A 19,155-nucleotide genomic window follows, 5' to 3' on the forward strand; every position below is an offset into this window, starting at 1 on the left:
TGCTTTTAGTTTTAGAAAAATTATAAACTTTTTGTTAGTGCCATTAGTTTTCAAATCTGAAAACTCTTTTTTTGTTTCCTTTGTTGCTTTATTTATTTTATTTTGTTTCTACTTACAACAAAATACTTATTGTTGCTATTTTTATTTTTTTTCAGTTTTTTGTTCTGTTTTCTGCATTATTTATTTTTTGTTGTTTTTTGCTTTATTTTTTTAATTCTTTTTGCTTTTAGTTTTAGAAAAATTATAAACTTTCTGTTAGTGCCATTAGTTTTCAAATTTGGAAACTCTTTTTTTGTTTTCTTTGTTGCTTTATTTATAAACCGGTTTGAGCGCCCTTCGGTTGGCGAGGTTTTAAAATTCATAGTTTTCAAATGAACTCTGAAAAAGTTGGCATAGCATGTGCATGTACAAAACGGACAATGGTATCATACTCGTCTGTTACAAAGTTGGCATGTTATCATCATAACAGTTGCGGGAGAAAGTCTTCACTTTTTCTTCGCTTGTGTTGTTTGCTTATTGCGCCGTAACCATGGATAATCTTCATCGTTTATCAGGATGCTTGGGTCAGCCTTGACTTTGAAGGGGGGAATTTCATGAAACTTTTCATACTCTTCAGACATGTCTGTCTTGCCCTCCACTCCCAGGATGTCCCTTTTTCCTGAAAGAACTATGTGGCACTTTGGCTCATTGTATGATGTATTCGCTTCCTTATCTTTTCTTTTCCTCGGTCTGGTAGACATGTCCTTCACATAGATAACCTGTGCCACATCATTGGCTAGGACGAACGGTTCGTCAGTGTACCCGAGATTTTTCAGATCCACTATGGTCATTCCGTACTGTGGGTCTACCTGTACCCCGCCTCCTGACAGATTGACCCACTTGCACTTAAACAAAGGGACCTTAAAATCTACTCCGTAGTCAAGTTCCCATATGTCTGCTATGTAACCATAATATGTGTTATTTCCTTTGTCGGTTGCTGCATCAAAGCGGACACCGCTGTTTTGGTTGGTGCTCTTTTCATCTTGGTCAATCGTGTAAAATGTATTCCCATTTATCTCGTATCCTTTCCAGATCATTACAGTCGAAGATGGTCCCCTGGACAACAAGTACAGCTCATCACAAACAGTGCTGTCACCTCTGAGACGTGTTTCCAACCAACTGCTAAAAGTCCTGATGTGTTCACATGTAATCCAGTCGTCGCACTGCTCCGGGTGTTTGGAGCGCAGACTATTCTTGTGTTCATCGACATACGGGGTCACCAAGGTAGAGTTCTGTAGAACTGTGTAGTGTGCTTGAGACCAAGAATATCCGTCCCTGCATATTATTGAGTCCCTTCCAAGTGTGCCTTTTCCAGTCAGTCTCCCCTCATACCGCGATTTAGGGAGACCTATCTTCTTAAGGCCAGGAATGAAGTCAACACAAAACCCGATGACATCCTCTGTTTGATGGCCCATGGAGATGCTTCCTTCTGGCCTAGCGCGGTTACGAACATATTTCTTTAGGACTCCCATGAACCTCTCAAAGGGGTACATATTGTGTAGAAATACGGGCCCCAGAATGACAATCTCGTCAACTAGATGAACTAGGACGTGCGTCATGATATTGAAGAAGGATGGTGGGAACACCAGCTCGAAACTGACAAGACATTGCGCCACATCACTCCTTAGCGTTGGTATGATTTCTGGATCGATCACCTTCTGAGATATTGCATTGAGGAATGCACATAGCTTCACAATGGCTAGTCGGACGTTTTGCGGTAGAAGCCCCCTCAATGCAACCAGAAGTAGTTGCGTCATAATCACGTGGCAGTCATGAGACTTTAGGTTCTGGAACTTTTTCTCTGGCATATTTATTATTCCCTTTATATTCGACGAGAAGCCAGTCGGGACCTTCATACTGAGCAGGCATTGAAAGAATATTTCTTTCTCTTCTTTCGTAAGAGGGTAGCTGGCAGGACCTTCATACTGCTTCGGAGGCATGCCCTCTTTTTCGTGCAAGCGTTGCAGGTCCTCTCGTGCCTCAGGTGTATCTTTTGTCTTCCCATACACGCCCAAGAAGCCTAGCAGGTTCACGCAAAGGTTCTTCGTCACGTGCATCACGTCGATCGAAGAGCGGACCTCTAGGTCCCAAAATATAGATTTCTTCTTCCACATGGGTGCGTGATTCTCAGCGTCATTCGGAATAGCTAGTCCGCTGGGACCCTTTCCAAAGATTACGTGTAAATCATTGACCATAGCAAGTACGTGATCACCGGTACGCATGGCGGGCTTCTTCCGGTGATCTGCCTCGCCTTTGAAATGCTTGCCTTTCTTTCGACATTGATGGTTGGTCGGAAGAAATCGACGATGGCCCAGGTACACATTCTTCCTACAGCTTGCCAGGTATATACTATCGGTGTCAAGTAAACAGTGCGTGCATGCGTGGTATCCCTTGTTTGTCTGTCCTGAAAGGTTACTGTGAGCGGGCCAATCGTTGATGGTCACGAACAGCAACGCCTTTAGGTTAAATTCCTCCTGTTTGTGCTCATCCCATGTACGTACACAGTTTCCATTCCACAGCTATAAAAGTTCTTCAACTAATGGCCTTAGGTACACGTCAATGTCGTTGCCGGGTTGCTTAGGGCCTTGGATGAGAACTGGCATCATAATGAACTTCCGCTTCATGCACATCCAAGGAGGAAGGTTATACATAGATAGAGTCACGGGCCAGGTGCTGTGATTGCTGCTCTGCTCCATGAAAGGATTAATGCCATCCGCGCTTAAAGCAAACCATACGTTCCTTGGGTCCTTTGCAAACTCATCCCAGTACTTTCTCTCAATTTTTCTCCACTGCGACCCGTCAGCGGGTGCTCTCAACTTCCCGTCTTTATTACGGTCCTCACTGTGCCATCGCATCAACTTGGCATGCTCTCCGTTTCTGAACAGACGTTTCAACCGTGGTATTATAGGAGCATACCACATCACCTTCGCAAGAACCCTCTTCCTGGGAGGCTCGCCGTCAACATCACCAGGGTCATCTCGTCTGATCTTATACCGCAATGCACCGCATACCAGGCATGCGTTCAGATCCTTGTAGGCACCGCGGTAGAGGATGCAGTCATTAGGGCATGCATGTATCTTCTCAACCTCCAATCCTAGAGGGCATACGACCTTCTTTGCTGTGTATGTACTGTCGGGCAATTCGTTATCCTTTGGAAGCTTCTTCTTCATTATTTTTAGTAGCTTCTCAAATCCTTTATCAGGCAAGCATTCTCTGCCTTCCACAACAGCAATTCGAGTACGGTACCGAGCTTTGTGTTGCCATCTTCGCAATTGGGGTACAACCCCTTTTTGTGATCCTCTAACATGCGATCAAACTTCAGCTTCTCCTTTTGACTTTCGCATTGTGTCCTTGCATCGACAATGACCCGGCGGAGATCATCATCATCGGGCACATCGTCTGGTTCCTCTTGATCTTCAGCAGCTTCGCCCGTTGCAGCACCATCGTGCACATCGTCTGGTGCATCTTGATGTTCAGTAGCATCACCGTATTCAGGGGGCACATAGTTGTCATCGTACTCTTCTTCCTCTCCATCTTCCATCATAATCCCTATTTCTCCGTGCCTCGTCCAAACATTATAGTGTGGCATGAAACCCTTGTAAAGCAGGTGGGTGTGAAGGATTTTCCGGTCAGAGTAAGACTTCGTATTCCCACATATAGGGCATGGACAACACATAAAACCATTCTGCTTGTTTGCCTCAGCCACTTCGAGAAAATCATGCACGCCCTTAATGTACTCGAAGGTGTGTCTGTCACCGTACATCCATTGTCGGTTCATCTGCGTGCATTATATATAATTAAGTGTGTCAAAAATCATTACAGAACATCATGAATAGATAATTAAGTGACCAAATTAATAGAAGTTCATCATCACATAAAAACCAAAGTAGATACATAGTTCTCATCTAACAACATAAAGCTATGCAGAGCATCTAAATTAATTAAACCATACATTGAAACTATGTAAAACATTTCAATGCGAAAACAAATGCGATCATAATCGCAACCAAGGTAACAACTGATCCAACGGCATAATGATACCAAGCCTCGGTATGAATGGCATATTTTCTAATCTTTCTCATCTTCAAGCGCATTGCATCCATCTTGATCTTGTGATCATCGACGACATCCGCAACATGCAACTCCAATATCATCTTCTCCTCCTTAAGTTTTTTTATTTTTTCCTTCAAGAAATTGTTTTCTTCTTCAACTAAATTTAACCTCTCGACAATAGGGTCGGTTGGAATTTCCGGTTCAACAACCTCCTAGATAAATAAAATCTATGTCATGTTGGTCGGCATAATTTTCATAAACAATAAATGAACCAATAGTTATGAAAAGATAATATATACCACATCCGAATCATAGACAGGACGAGGGCCGACGGGGGCGGATACCAAAACCATCGGCGCACTATATAAGATGCAATAATAAAAGTAAGAAAATAATACAAGTATCTATCTAAACAAACAAGTAATAATATTTTTCCTTTCAGAAAGAAGATAAGAACAAGAGGCTCACCACGGTGGTGCCGGCGATGAGATCGGCGCGGGTGATCGACGGCGGTGAAGACGGGGACGGGGCGTGATGGACCGCTAAACCTAGATAAATATTGAGGAAAATGGAGCTTGGCGGTCGAGCTTGGAGAGGAGAAACCTTAAGTAGTGTGGCTCGGGCATTCCATCGAACACCTTGTGTGCATAGGAGGTGAGCTAGAGCACCACCAAGCCCTCTCCCCCTCGGCCAGAAAAAACAGAGCAGTGTGCTATGCTCTTGCGCGAGGGGCTATATATAGGCGCCACTATTGGTCCCGGTTGGTGGCATGAACCGGGACTAAAGGTAACCCTTTTGGTCCCGGTTCATGCCACCAACCGGGACCAATAGTGGTGGGCCAGGAGCCAGGACCATTGGTCCCGGTTCGTCCCACCAACCGGGACCAAAAGGTCCGGACGAACTGGGACCAATGGCCCACGTGGCCCGACCGGCCCCCTGGGCTCACGAACTGGGGCAAATAGCTCCATTGGTCCCGGTTCTGGATTGAACCGGGACTAATGGGCTAAACTGGCCTGGACGAAAGCCCTGTTTTCTACTAGTGCAAGCAGACTCTCGCACACGTTCTTCGTGATATGCATGACATCAAGGCTGTGAGGCACACGGTGGATCTTCCAGTAAGGCAAGTCCCAGAAAACAGACCTCGTTTTCCATACCTTCAGCAGCCGCTCTGGCGCCTTTCGCTTCTTTCCCGGCTCTGCGCAGTCTTTCCAATTTTTCAACAGCTTGTCTATTTCCTCGCCGCTCCTCGTACACGGGCGTTTTCGGGGTTCGGTTTCACCATCGAACAGATCCTTGCGTTTCCTCCACGGGTCATCGTCGCGAAGCCACCTTCGATGTCCCATGAACACGGTTTTCGAAGACCCGGGATCTCTATCTAGCTGGCGATACGTTGTGTCATCCATGCACCTTACGCATCCAGAAAATCCGTGGACTACCTGCCCCGCGAGATATCCGTAACCGAGATAGTCGTGCACCGTCGTGAGCAGTGCGGCTCTCATAGGGAAATATTCTTTCTCTGCGGCATCCCACGTATTGGCTGGCATTTTCCACAGCGTGTCAAGCTCCTCTTTCAGCAGCCCCAGATACAGATTGATGTCGTTCCCTGGTTGTTTTGGCCCTTCAATTAGCATACTCATGTGAATGTACTTCCTCTTCATGCACACCCAGGGGGGAAGGTTGTACATCCACACAAACATAGGCCAGGTGCTATGTGTGCTTCTCTGGCTGCCAAACGGATTGACTCCATCGGTGCTCGCGCCCAACACGATGTTCCTTGGATCGTTCCCAAATTCCGAGTCTTCGAAGTTCAACGCTTGCCACTGGCTCGCATCCTTAGGGTGACTCAACATCTTGTCTTTTTTATCTATCTCCGGATCATTTGCGTCATCTTCTCGCTTCTTCTCCTCCCTATCCGCGTGCCAACACAGGAGCTTTGCTACCTTAGGGTCCGCGAAATACCGCCGCAGACGAGGAGTGATCGGAAAGTACCACACCACTTTTCGAGGAGCTTTCTTCCTCTTCTTGTATCGAGTGACGCCGCACACCGGACATATGGTAGACTCCACGTGCTCGTCCCGATAAATGATGCAATTGTTCATGCACACATGGTATTTCACGTGCGGTAAATCCAGAGGACACACGATTTTCTTCGCCTCCTCCAAACTGGTCGGGCACTTGTTCCCCTTGGGAAGACGTTCGTGCCAGAATGACATGTTCTCGTCGAAACATGCGTCGGTCATTTTGTGTTTTACCTTCATCTCCAGAGCCATGAGCGTTACTTTCAGGCGGGTATCCTCGGGCCTACATCCTTCATACAATGGAGTAACCGCGTCTAACTCAAGTTGATCCATCTTGGCTTTCTCTCGGGCGGCAGCTCTTGCGTTATCCGTCTGCTTGAGAAGCAGCTCTTGAATATGAGGGTCCTGCACCTAGCCCATCGATGGTCCAGCGTCGTCTGCTCCGCCGGCATCATCATCTTCATGATCATGCCCATCGTCTGCTCTGGCATCTTCCTCATCATCATGTCCTGCATCTTCTACATGATGACTGTGTACAGCATCACCGTCGTGATCATCTCCTGGGGATTCTTCGTCTTCTCGCCCGCCAGAGCCGCGGTGGTTGTCTGGCTGCCCTTCCTCATTTCTTGCCCGCCCCCCATGGACGACTTCGTAGTCATCTTCATCACCTTGCCACCGATAGCCATCCATGAAACCACGCAAGAGCAGGTGGTCCCGCACCTGCCCGGAATCCGGGTCCGCAATAAGGCTCTTCAGCTTGCATCTTCGACACGGACATCTTATCTCCGTCTCGTTCTTTTCAAGCATCTCGGCCTTCATGGACCTCAAAAACCTATTCACGATGCCTTCGGTCATCGTGCGGACCATGGTCGCCTGCGGGGCAGAGCAAAACGATATTTTAGAACCAAGAAAAAATTTGGCATGACTTTCCCTAAAAATAGGACCAAAAATAATGCTTAATGCCAAAATTCTCGCCGAAACGGAAATGAATCAACATTCCGGCAAAATATTGGCAACTATCGCATTTCAAATACCGGTACACCTCCAAACACAAACACATGTGCAACACCACAAACATATGCAACACCACGAACATACATAGATCTAGCTAGGCCATAAAAAGTGCATGTGCACATTGTTATAGGGAGAACAACATAAATATAGCTTCCCCCCTTACTTACCTATCAAAACAAGGTAATTTAACCACTTAATTTGAATGAATCTATGGTGAAAATGAGGTGAAAAAGAGGAGGCACCCGAGACAAGGAGGAGGTGGAGAGAATGAAGTGGGGAGAAAGTGAGTGTGGGTAGGAGAGGCTGTCCAAAATATCTTGTTGCTGCCCACTTACTAATGGCGCACCAGCACTAAATGCGCCATTAGTAATCCAGGTTACTAATGGCGCACCTTCTGGCGGTGCGCTATTAGTAGTTTTGCAAAAAAACATACTAATGGCGCACTGTTCTACAGTGCGCCATTACTAGTTTAAACTAGTAATGGCGCACGGTTGAACAGTGTGCCATTAGTAGTATTGCAAAAAAAGGAATAAAAAATATAATAAAAAAAACAACATTAGTGGCGCACTTTCCGACGGGTGCGCCATTACTAGTTACAACTAGTAATGGCGCACTTTGTCTGGATGCGCCATTAGTATGTTTGGACAGGCGCACTAGTTAAAAAAAATTTGGATACTAATGGCGCATCTTGGGCCAGGTGCGCCATTAGTAGTTTCAACTCTAATGGCGTATCGGAAGGTGGTGCGCCATTAGTATATACTAATGGCACACCGCTTGTCTGGTGCACCATTAGTGTCAATCACATCTATAGCCCTTTTTCTAGTAGTGTACTAGTGGGAATTTTTCAGTATAAAACTTGCCTTGTATATTCCAATTATGGGTTTCCTCAAATTCCTTAGGTCTTTATGAGCAAGCAAGTTGGATGCACATCCACTAGTTTCTTTTGTTGAGCTTTCATACATTTATAGCTCTAGTGCATCTGTTGCATGGCAATCCCTACTCCTCATGTTGACGTCAATTGATGGGCATCTCCATAGCCCATTGATTATCCTTGTCAATGTGAGACTTTCTCTTTTTTTGTCTTCTCCACACAATCTCCATTATTATATTCTATTCCACCCATAGTGCTATACCCATGGCTCACGCTCATGTATTGCGTGAAAGTTGAAAAAGTTTGAGATTATTTAAGTATGAAACAATTGCTTGGCTTGTCATCGGGGGTGTATAAGATGGGATCATTTTTGTTTTTTATGAAAATGAAGCATAGCCTAACTATATGATTTTGTAGGGATGAACTTTCTTTAGCCATGTTATTTTGAGAAGACATGATTGCTTTGATTAGTATGCTTGAAGTATTACTATTTCTTATGTAAATATGAACTTTTATTTTGAATCATTTGGATCTGAACATTCATGCCACAATAAAGAAAATTACATTGAGAAATATGCTAGGTAGCATTCCACATCAAAAATTCTGTTTTTATCATTTACCTACTCGAGGACGAGCAGGAATTAAGCTTGGGGATGCTTGATACGTCTCCAACGTATATATAATTTTTGATTGTTCCATGCTATTATATTACCTGTTTTGGATGTTTATGGGCTTTACTTTACACTTTTATATCATTTTTGGGACTAACCTACTAACCGGAGGCCCAGCCCGTATTGCTATTTTTTTTTTGCCTATTTCAGTGTTTCGAAGAAAAGGAATATCAAACGGAGTCCAAACGTAATGAAACCTTCGGGAGCATGATTTTTGGAACGAACGTAATCCAGAGAACTTTGAGTGCAAGTCAAGAAGCTCCCGAGGCGGCCACGAGGGTGGAGGGCGCCCCCCTACTGGACGCGTCCCCCTATATCGTGGGTCCCTCGGGCGTCCACCGACGTACTTCTTCCTTCTATATATACCCACGTACCCCGAAAACATCAGGGGCGACCACGAAAAGCTATTTCCACCATCGTAACATTCTGTATCCGCGAGATCCCATCTTGGAGCCTTCGCCGGCGCTCCGCCGGAGGGGGAATTGAGCACGGAGGGCTTCTACATCAACACCATAGCCTCTCCGATGAGTTGTGAGTAGTTTACACGGACCTTCGGGTCCATAGTTATTAGCTAGATGCTTCTTCTCTCTCTTTGATTCTCAATACAAAGTTCTCCTTTCTCTTCTTGGAGATCTTGCGGTGTCCTTTCCCAGTGACAGCAGGGGAAACAAGGCACGTATTGTATTGTTGCCATCGAGGATAAAAAGATGGGGTTTATATCATATTGCATGAGTTTATCCCTCTACATCATGTCATCTTTCTTAATGCGTTGCTCTGTTCTTATGAACTTAATACTCTAGATGCATGCTGGATAGCAGTCGATGTGTGGAGTAATAGTAGTAGATGCAGGCAGGAGTCAGTCTACTTGTCACGGACATGCCTATATACATGATCATGCCTAGATAATCTCATAATTATTCGCTTTTCTATCAATTGTTCGACAGTAATTTGTTCACCCACCGTAATACTTATGCTATCTCGAGAGAAGCCACTAGTGAAACCTATGCCCTCCAGGTCTATATTTTATCTTATAAGATTTGAATCTAATTTTATTTGCATCTTTACTTTTCCAATCTACATCATAAAATACCAAAAATATATTTAACTTATCATACTATCTATATCAGATCTCACTTTCGCAAGTGGCCTTGAAGGGATTGACAACCCCTTTATTGTGTTGGTTGTGAGTTCTTGTTTGTTTGTGTAGGTGTGTGGGACTTGAGAGGAGCCTCCTACTGGATTGATACCTTGGTTCTCAAAAACTAAGGGAAATACTTATGATACTATTGCTGCATCACCCTTTCCTCTTCAAGGAAAACCAACGCAAGCTCAAGACGTAGCAGGGCCCAGTGACGCTCCTCCTCGGCCCTCTGATAAGAGCGGTGGACCGCCTGGTTCGGGGACCGGGCGGTCGTCTGGGTAGAAGCAGGACGAGCTCGGAGGCCAGGGAGGCCAGGGCAGTCTCAATGGTGTGGCCAAGTTAAGGATGTGGAGATGGCGTGCCGTGACGAGGACCCTGAAGACATCATACCGGACATGTTGATCGACACGGAGACCTGGGACCAACTGGGCATCAAAGAGCTCAATCTCAATGAGGACAGAGACACCATGGAGCCTGGGGCGCTCGCGGTGTGAGACACGGCTTGGAGCAGTCCCCCCACGGCCTGTGCTCTAGCGGATGCGTTCAACCAGTTTGGCATGAACCTGAAGACGGTACTGGCCGTGGGGGCGCCGTGGTCGCCCCGATCTCTCCAAGTCTGTAGGTCTCTAACACGGGGGTTGTGCTCAATGAACTAACCCTCCGCACTCCCTTGTCGAGCCGCCGCAGCTCATGGGGCTCTCCACGCGCCCCCAAAAAGATGGCTGGTCGGAAGACAACGACCAACCCTGCAGTCCTGTCCCTCTCGTTGCCTGCTGTTGCAGCGAGTGGGGACCTGCAGGCTGCGCTGCGCTCCGCTGGTGCGGAAGCCAAGGCCAAGTGCTCTAAAGCTTCCCCGGACTCTCTTTATGCTCCTAGTGCCAGGGCCAAGGCGGCGCTGGGGGACCTTTCTTCCTTGGAGAGTGTGCAACTACGCCTCGCTGACAAGAACCTCTAGACTTCAGGTAATCCCTCCCTCCCCCCTCCTTTAAGATTTTGAATGCTTTTACTAATCCGCAATTAGCTACGATCCTAGACGACAGTGGTTTTGAGTTAGGCTCGGAGGGCGATGCGCTTATTTCTCTTATACGTACTCGCGAGGATGCCCAAGCGGCCCTGACTGAAGCCGCGGCTGTGGCCAAGGCATGGGAGGCCAACGCAGCGACCTCAGCAGCCCCAGACACAGTAGGGACTGTTGCCGGCGCTCGCCCGTTAACTCTGTCAGATGGTGGTGCTGAAACCAGGGAGGTGGAAGCAACCCCCTCCACAAGCCGTGCCCCAGCCAAAAAACGTATGGCAAAGCCAGTGACCTCCAGAGGGATGCGCCTTCATAATCGTATTATCTGATGCGTTACCTGTTCTGGAATATTCGGGGTTGCGGGCACTTGGGTACACAGCTTAGAGAGTATATTGCCCATGAGAGTATCGATGTCGTGGCGCTCTAAGAGATGATCAAAGCTGATCTGATCTTGAGGCCTACGACCCCCTCCAACGATTTGTGTGGAGGTGTGGTCATTCGGGTGGCCTTCTTCTGGGATGTAATTCGGATGTATGTGATGTTGTAAGCTGGGAATCGGGCTCTTTCTTTATTTCTGCTATGATTAAGCACCACGTTTCCTTAGCTGTGTTGGTGATAGTTTGTGTTTACGGTCTGGCTGACCACTCGCGCGCGGCGGCTTTCCTAGGCAAAATCCAAGCCCTGGTTGGGGCTAAGCAAGCCGCAGATATCCCATCGTGCTCGCGGGTGATTTTAACCTTATTCGCTCGGGGGCGGATAAGAATACCCGCAATATCGAATGGCCAAGAGTAACACTTTTTAATAACGCTATCGCGACTTGTGCCTTATGGGAAATCGCTAGGACTGGCGCTAGATATACATGGACGAATAAACAATTTGCCCTGGTCCGTAGTGTTCTTGACTGTGTTTTTGTTACGACTGATTGGGAAATGCTCTTCCCCATGTGCACACTGATTGCGGAAACTCGCATCGGATCGGATCATGTCCCTCTGGTCTTGGCCTCTGGGGAGGACAAGATCAAGCGCAACTCGTGCTTCTACTTCGAGACAGGGTGGTTGGAGGTAGAAGGATTCGGCCCTCTTCTCATCGCTCGCTGGGAGGAAGCGATGGCTGCGGTTGGCTGCCCCAGGGGACCTATGGACATTTGGATCTCGGCGGCCGGAGCGCTCCGTGGTTTCCTCCATGGGTGGGGTGCAAACCATGGTAGTGAAGCTAAGCGAGCTAGGGAAGGTATTATTGAAGAAATCAAGTCCCTCGATGCTCTAGCTCACTCCAGAGCCTTTTCGGAAGCGGAGTGGGCTAACCGCTATGCCCTCGAAAACCAAGTGCTCTCCATCCTCCGGGAAGAGGAGGAATACTGGCGCCGTAGGGGCGATGTCAAGTGCGTTACCAAGGGCGATGCGAATTCGGGCTATTTCCATGCCTTCGCCAATGGGCGCAAACGGAAGTGCTCGATTTTGAGGCTTCAATCCGACCATGGGGTGTTGGTCAGCCAAGCGGAGATCTCGGCCCACATTTACGGTTTCTTCCTTAACCTATTGGGAACAGCTGAGGAGAAACACCTGCGCCTCAGTGCGGACTTCTCGGGGGACGAAGCCCGCGTGTCGCAAGCCCGAGTGTGTTTCATGAATGGATCAATGATTGAGCATAATGGGCTAGGGATAACTTTCTTTAGCGTTGATATAATGAAAGACATGGTTTCTTGTTGATATGCTTGAGTATTGATGTTTTCATGTCAAATTATAGACTATTGCTTCGAATCATTTAAGTCCAAATACCCATGATACAACATACTTTTTTCGTCACTGCAAGTTCCAAAACAAGGAGATCCCATATGGAGGCCTTTTCCGGCACTCTGCCGGTGGGGGTACGATCACGGAGGGGGCCCTTCATCATCCTTGCCGCCCTTCGTTGATGCGTGAGCAGTTTACCATGGACCTATGGGTCCATAGCTAGTAGCTAGATGTCTTCTTCTCTCTTTTTGATCTTCAATACAATGTTCTCCTCGATGTTCTTGGAGATCTATTTGATATTATGACTTTTTGCGATGTGTTTGTTGGGACCCGATGAATAGTGAGTTTATAATCATATCTATCCATGAATATTATGTGAGTTTCCTGTGAACTCTTTTATACATGATTACTATAGCCTCGTATTTCTTCTCCGATTTATTGGTTTGGTTTGGCCAACTAGATTGACCTATCTTGCCATGGAAATATGTGCTTTGTAATGGGTTCGATCTTGCGGTACTTAATCCCAGTGACAGAAAGGGACATGACACGTATGTTCATTGCTATTAAGGGTAGACAGATGGGATTTATTTTATAAGTGATTTTATCTTGTCTACATCATGTCATCTTGCTTAAGGCATTACTCTGTTTTTCCATGAACTTAATACACTAGATGCATGTTGGATAGCGGTTGATGTATGGAGTAATAGTGGTAAATGCAGAATCGTTTTCGTCTACTTGTCTCGGACCTGATGCCTATATATGATCATTGCCTTGGATATCGTCATAATTATTTGCATTTCTATCAATTGCCCAATAGTAATTTATCTACCAACCGTGTGCTATTTTTATGTGAGAAACCTCTCATGAAAACTATGGCCCCATGGTCTATCTTTTATTATATATTAAAACCAAAAATACCTCACTGCAATTTTTTTGTTCAATCTATCTATCAAAAATTATACTGTTTAGTCTTGCTCATAACCGTTGAGGAATTGACAACTACTTTGAGCCTGGAAAAAAAAAGACAACCCCTCTGCGCGTTGGGTTGCAAGTATTTGGTGTTTGCGTGCAGGTGTTTCTTACATAGTGTTGCTTGGTTCTCCTACTGGATTAATAACCTTGGTTTTGTAACTGAGGGAAATACTTATGTGTACTGTACTACATCATCCTCTCCTTTTCGAGAGAATCTCAACGCAGCTCACAAGTAGCAATACCGTATTGCATTGCCTTTTTCTTCCGAATAACAAAATTTATTACATCATTCCGATTAGACTTGAACCTATGGAGGCCAACATTCCACAACACTGGATCATATTATAGGAGAAACAATATTCTGTCTTCTTTACAAATGAGGTTGTTGATATCACTAGATTGAATGTCATTGTTTAAAAATTATGGCCAATGCGCTCAGCACGAACATATATTAAAGGAGTAGTATTATGTAAATAAAAAATATGTTCTTTATATCACTGGATAGAATGATATTTCTTAAAACGACTGCAACTATTTTCTAAAATTGTTGCACTACACTCAGCATAGATAGACCGGTAGTAGAGTCTAGATGCTACCTCAAGTTGGATTAAATTTATCGAAAGCAACATATGTGTCTCAATTAGAAAAATGTGTGGATTGCTTGACTGGTCAAAGTTCATGTACATGCTTGATTTTACTATCTCTATCATATCATAAACAGTAACAATTGTTATTACTTTTTGCCTACAGCATGAACAAAATGTGTACATGACATTGCTCCTAAAACTAATTGTGTTACTATATTGTTACACATAACCTTGAGATAGTTTGAAATTTTAGTTTATGTAGTCCACATATTTAGTTCACGCACTAGTTACTATATGATTTCATTTTTTTATTTTTTTTTGTGAAATACAGAGGCCCTTTCGATGGGTCCCTGCTGTCAGGTGGAGTAATCATTATTTTGCACGTAATAAGGAGGCACTTTCTTGCGTGAGGCCGTGGACCCAGTTGTCAGCCTCTCCACGTACAACTCTCTTCCAGTGGATGTCATTCGTTGACCACGTTGACCACGCCACGCCAAGAGCACCAGGGCGATGGACGACGGCGAGGCCTAGGAAGGGAACGAACCGGAGCCGGGGAAGACTCGATACTGGTTGCCCACGCGGTGGGGAGTACGAGGGTTTACTGGTTCGGTTGCCATCGCCAAAAAATAACAGGAGGTGTGGGTGAGTAGAGGAATGGCCTGGCCAGCGATGGAGTAGGGTCGGGCTGTGCGGCCTGTGCGGCAGCACAACTGACCACGGGAGGCGGGAGCAGGCAGTCCCACCAGTGCTGGTTTGGGCGGCTGGAGCAAGAAGATTAGATATTGAAGAAGCAACACGGCCATTGGATTAACATCTAACGGTCACGGCTACTAGAATCGTCTGTGGACTAAGTTGACAAAGCCTTTCGTACGTGTCAACCTAGTAGACCCACAAGTCAGCCTCCAAATCATTTGTGGACTAAGTTAACAAAGTCTTTCGTACACGTCAACCTAGTAGACTAAGTTGACAAAGCCATCGTTTTTTGGAGGCAGTTATTGCTCTCTTTTTTTTATTGATGGAGTTCACCATATGTATATGTTTTACGTGTGGAATGGCTTTATATGGTCCAAAACCTTTTTACCTAACATGGATCTAACAACACTTTCTAACTCCAAGGTGAAGCCGCTCAATGTGTAGTTACCAAACACTATGCACTCCTATCAGTTTTAGTATTCCCTGGTAAGTGTAAGTGTATTAGCATACGTACATTTTATCTATTGAAAATTACTGCCAACGTAAAACTGGCTACGGCATTTACACAATAGGCTCTAGATTAACGCGATATATAGATGTTAGTAAGCTTATTTGAATCACAAAGAATGTTCATATGTAATCTACTTGTAGGTAAACTAAGGAGCTGTACTTTGTGGTTTCATTTCTAATAACATGTAAGTAGTTATCTTAATTAGTAGATCCCATACATAGATTTTAGAATAGTGGCCCAAAGGTAATATGTTACTTCCATAAATTCAAGATTATCTTTTCTCGCCCTCCATCTTTTTGTAAAATGAAATCTGTAGACTGGTAATGGTCTACATATTTTCAGCAATACTATTATAAATAAATAAATCCAATCTATTTTGTTCTTTTCTGTGCACTCTAGAAGTGGTATGTCACATTCTCCGAAAGCATATGTTGCATTTTTTTTGGAAAAAAATATGTAGTTTGTCATGTTGATCTATATGCGTATTGAAACAGACCTGCCCATTCAGATCTCTCATGCTATTATGTGTTGATCCATTCTCTATAATATTTTTTTATGATTGCTTTTGCCTTACATGTATCGCTCGTGCATGTGACCCCTCTGTTGTGCTATGAAATGTGTGAGAAGGCTCCCATATTTATTTACAAGCATTTCGCCACCTCTGCAATATCACATCTATTCTATTGTGTGACCACAATGTTGTTTGGTCATCTTATATTTACTAATTAGAGGCACCAAATGACACACCACGTTAATCCTTGAAATTAAGAATTTTTAACTGTCCGATTAACAGATGATGTGTGTTAAGCCATTGGATGAAATATGGGGCATGCTCTTGTATCTTACGTACGTGAGTTGTCTTCCCCATGGACTCTCTCCGTTTCACATGAACAGAAAAATAAATCTTAGTGTAGTCTCCACACATCAAAAACTTACAAGCGCATGACTCCTCTCCTTCCTCTCTCTAAGCACGGGAGTCCTCTCCAAATTTACCTCAAAAGCAAAAAACCTAATGATAGTCTCCTGATTTGTTTTTGCAGGGTGTCTAGGCTCCGCAGCATGGCTGATAGTGTCGATGAGCTTCAGATCATGCCGGTTTTGCCACCTCCCAAACCATCCTCATGTTCTCACGTGTCGCACCCGGTCGCCTCAACAACCGCCAGCGGTTTCCCCTGTAACAACGCAAGGGCTAGAAGGGCTTCATTGATAGCACCGGCGTCGCTGCCTACAAGTCCTCGATCTATCTTGATAATATATCAATGCTGGTGTTTCTCTTCTCCATGCCTCGAATAGTTCATGGAAGTAACTACATAACTTGATTGACTAAGACTACCTGCATCGTGTAATTTAATCAATTGAATTTAATTGACTTGATTTCCTCTGTTATGTTGTTGTTCCCTCGATTGAAGCTGGCTGACCATGTCTCTGCTCCATTCCCTTTTAGAGCACTGAAGATGTGTTTGTGATAGACAGGAAACTACGTGGAGACTAAATTTTAAGATTCTGCAACTGATATTGAAGACCACGTACTCCTAACTCCCTAGCCTTTGAACCTTCTCAACTACTTACTACGCCCCAATCTAGCATTTATTTTTTAGGCTAACAAAGGTGACGATGATTCACCAAGTGGACGAGGAAGCATACAGATGAGAGTCAAGTTGCGTCCATCCTCTGTAAGGTGACTATGATTCACCGGGTGGATGATAATGTGAACAGGCAAGTAATCCCATCCCCAACATTTTATATTCTATTCTCTAACCCATCAAATCAATGATAGTCTCTACAATTATATCAAATTGTACATTGTTAATCTCTAGAGTTACTCATTCTTTTCTTGGAGTAGTCTTCCCTCAAAGTATTTCATCTCTTATTTAATTAAATACATGTTATTGTCCAAAATATTATTCTAATTAAAAATAGTATAGACATGTTTGGCCTCAACAATTAGTACTGCTCCCTTATATTTGTACTTTGCGACATATTTGTGCTCTTGGAATTATCAAAGCAATATATATCTAGATCTCATGGTATATTGTACTGCTCAATGTCATTACTTTGGTTGTATCCAACCATGGCCTGTAGTCTGGATACCCATAACTAATTGTATGCTCCTCACCTACGCCTACACACTCACATGGTTTCACTTTTCATGCTGAACCCACTTCAGATGATCATTGGATTTGAAGTATATATATAGCTACACTCTGCAATTCTTAATTGCTACACTACCTATCGACTCCTACCCACTTGAATGTTCTATTCTGCTTAATCATATTTTTTTCTGTTAGCAAGCACCATGTTATGTTTTCTTTTGTAAGCAAGACCAAGTGAAGAAGCCATTAAATAATAGTTACTGGGAATATACGGTTCAGATCGATATATTTTTTGTTGACAAAACACAGCAGCATGACAAAGTATTCCTACACGTGCAAAATAATAGACGGGTCGTCATCAGCAATAAGTTTACGATCCTTATCATTTTAATATGGTGTTAATATAGCGGCCTTCTAATTGGTCGCAAACAAGTTAGTGGGCTAGCGCTATGATGCTCAAGTTTATGACTTCATGTTCTAATAATCAGCATTTTATGAGTCTGTACCGAATGTTATTTTTTGGGCGTGTGAACATAAATGTATTAGTGATGAATGTGATATCTTATTTCTTACCTATTTCAGTAAAGGATTTCTTTCAGCAGATTTACTGGGAAACATAATATTTTTAGACATTCCTAAATCAATTTTCTATATGTGACTTAAAACTTTTTATGCTTTTTATACACCTTGGAGTTCAGTTTGTTGTGGGAATTTGAATATTAAAAAGCGAGGTTGAATATTAGTCTGATTCTTATGTACATGAATGGAAATAACTACAGAAGAATTTTAACGACCACTTACATAATTCTGGCAAAAACTATACAAACTATGAACTACGGTTATAAAAATTTATTTAGGAACAAATGGAAGAATACATAGATTTAGAGTGTGTGAAGTCAAATTTTTTATTTTAACTTTGACTACCATCGTGTACAACATTATTTTGATTAAGAAAGCAAAAATGGTATTATTACTTTTTTTTCATGAAAGCAAATAGTAATATAAAATTTGATAATGTATATATATGACATGCGGTTTGGTCCCATCACAAGTGAAACATTTATAAAAAGACAACTTCGGTGTAACAAGCCTAAACTTTTTGATAATTCAAAGATGTTACTAATTTGTGGGTTTTAATTTTAATTTTATTTATTTTGATTTAAAATTGGTTTTCACTATATTACTCTGAATAGTGTGCATAATGTACTACATTAGTTCCTTTCTAAGTAAGGGCAACATATTATTTCAAGGATTGTACTCTTTATTTTTATAATACCGCTAGCACATGCAGGTGCACGGGTTGATTACCAGTGTTTCTAATTTAACATGTAATATTTATTCATGAAGACGAGATATGAATTTATTGTAGTTATTGCGGTGGTGGATGATGAGTTTACTGATGCTTTTCATAGTTGCGAGAAAATACCTAATAATCAGCTGGACCGTTCAACTCACCTTATTGCAATTACTATTTCCCTTATTTTTTGTTAACTATAATTAATTAATAATTAATTGTACATATTCGCAAAATAATAATAATAAAGTGTACATATTAGCAAAATAATAATAATGAAGTGTAGATGCCTACTATGTTGCTGAGGAAACCATAAGATTCAGTGAATACTGAATACATGTTCCAAATGAACATTCAGTCAATATCTATTTTCTGGTAGGTGTTGTGAAATATTTTCAGTTGATACTTTCTTTGCTCAATACATTCTCAATCCTTAGTATTTATTAAAGA

This window comes from Triticum dicoccoides, chromosome 1B, assembly GCF_002162155.2.
Source record: "Triticum dicoccoides isolate Atlit2015 ecotype Zavitan chromosome 1B, WEW_v2.0, whole genome shotgun sequence".
NCBI classification, from domain to species: Eukaryota; Viridiplantae; Streptophyta; class Magnoliopsida; order Poales; family Poaceae; genus Triticum; species Triticum dicoccoides.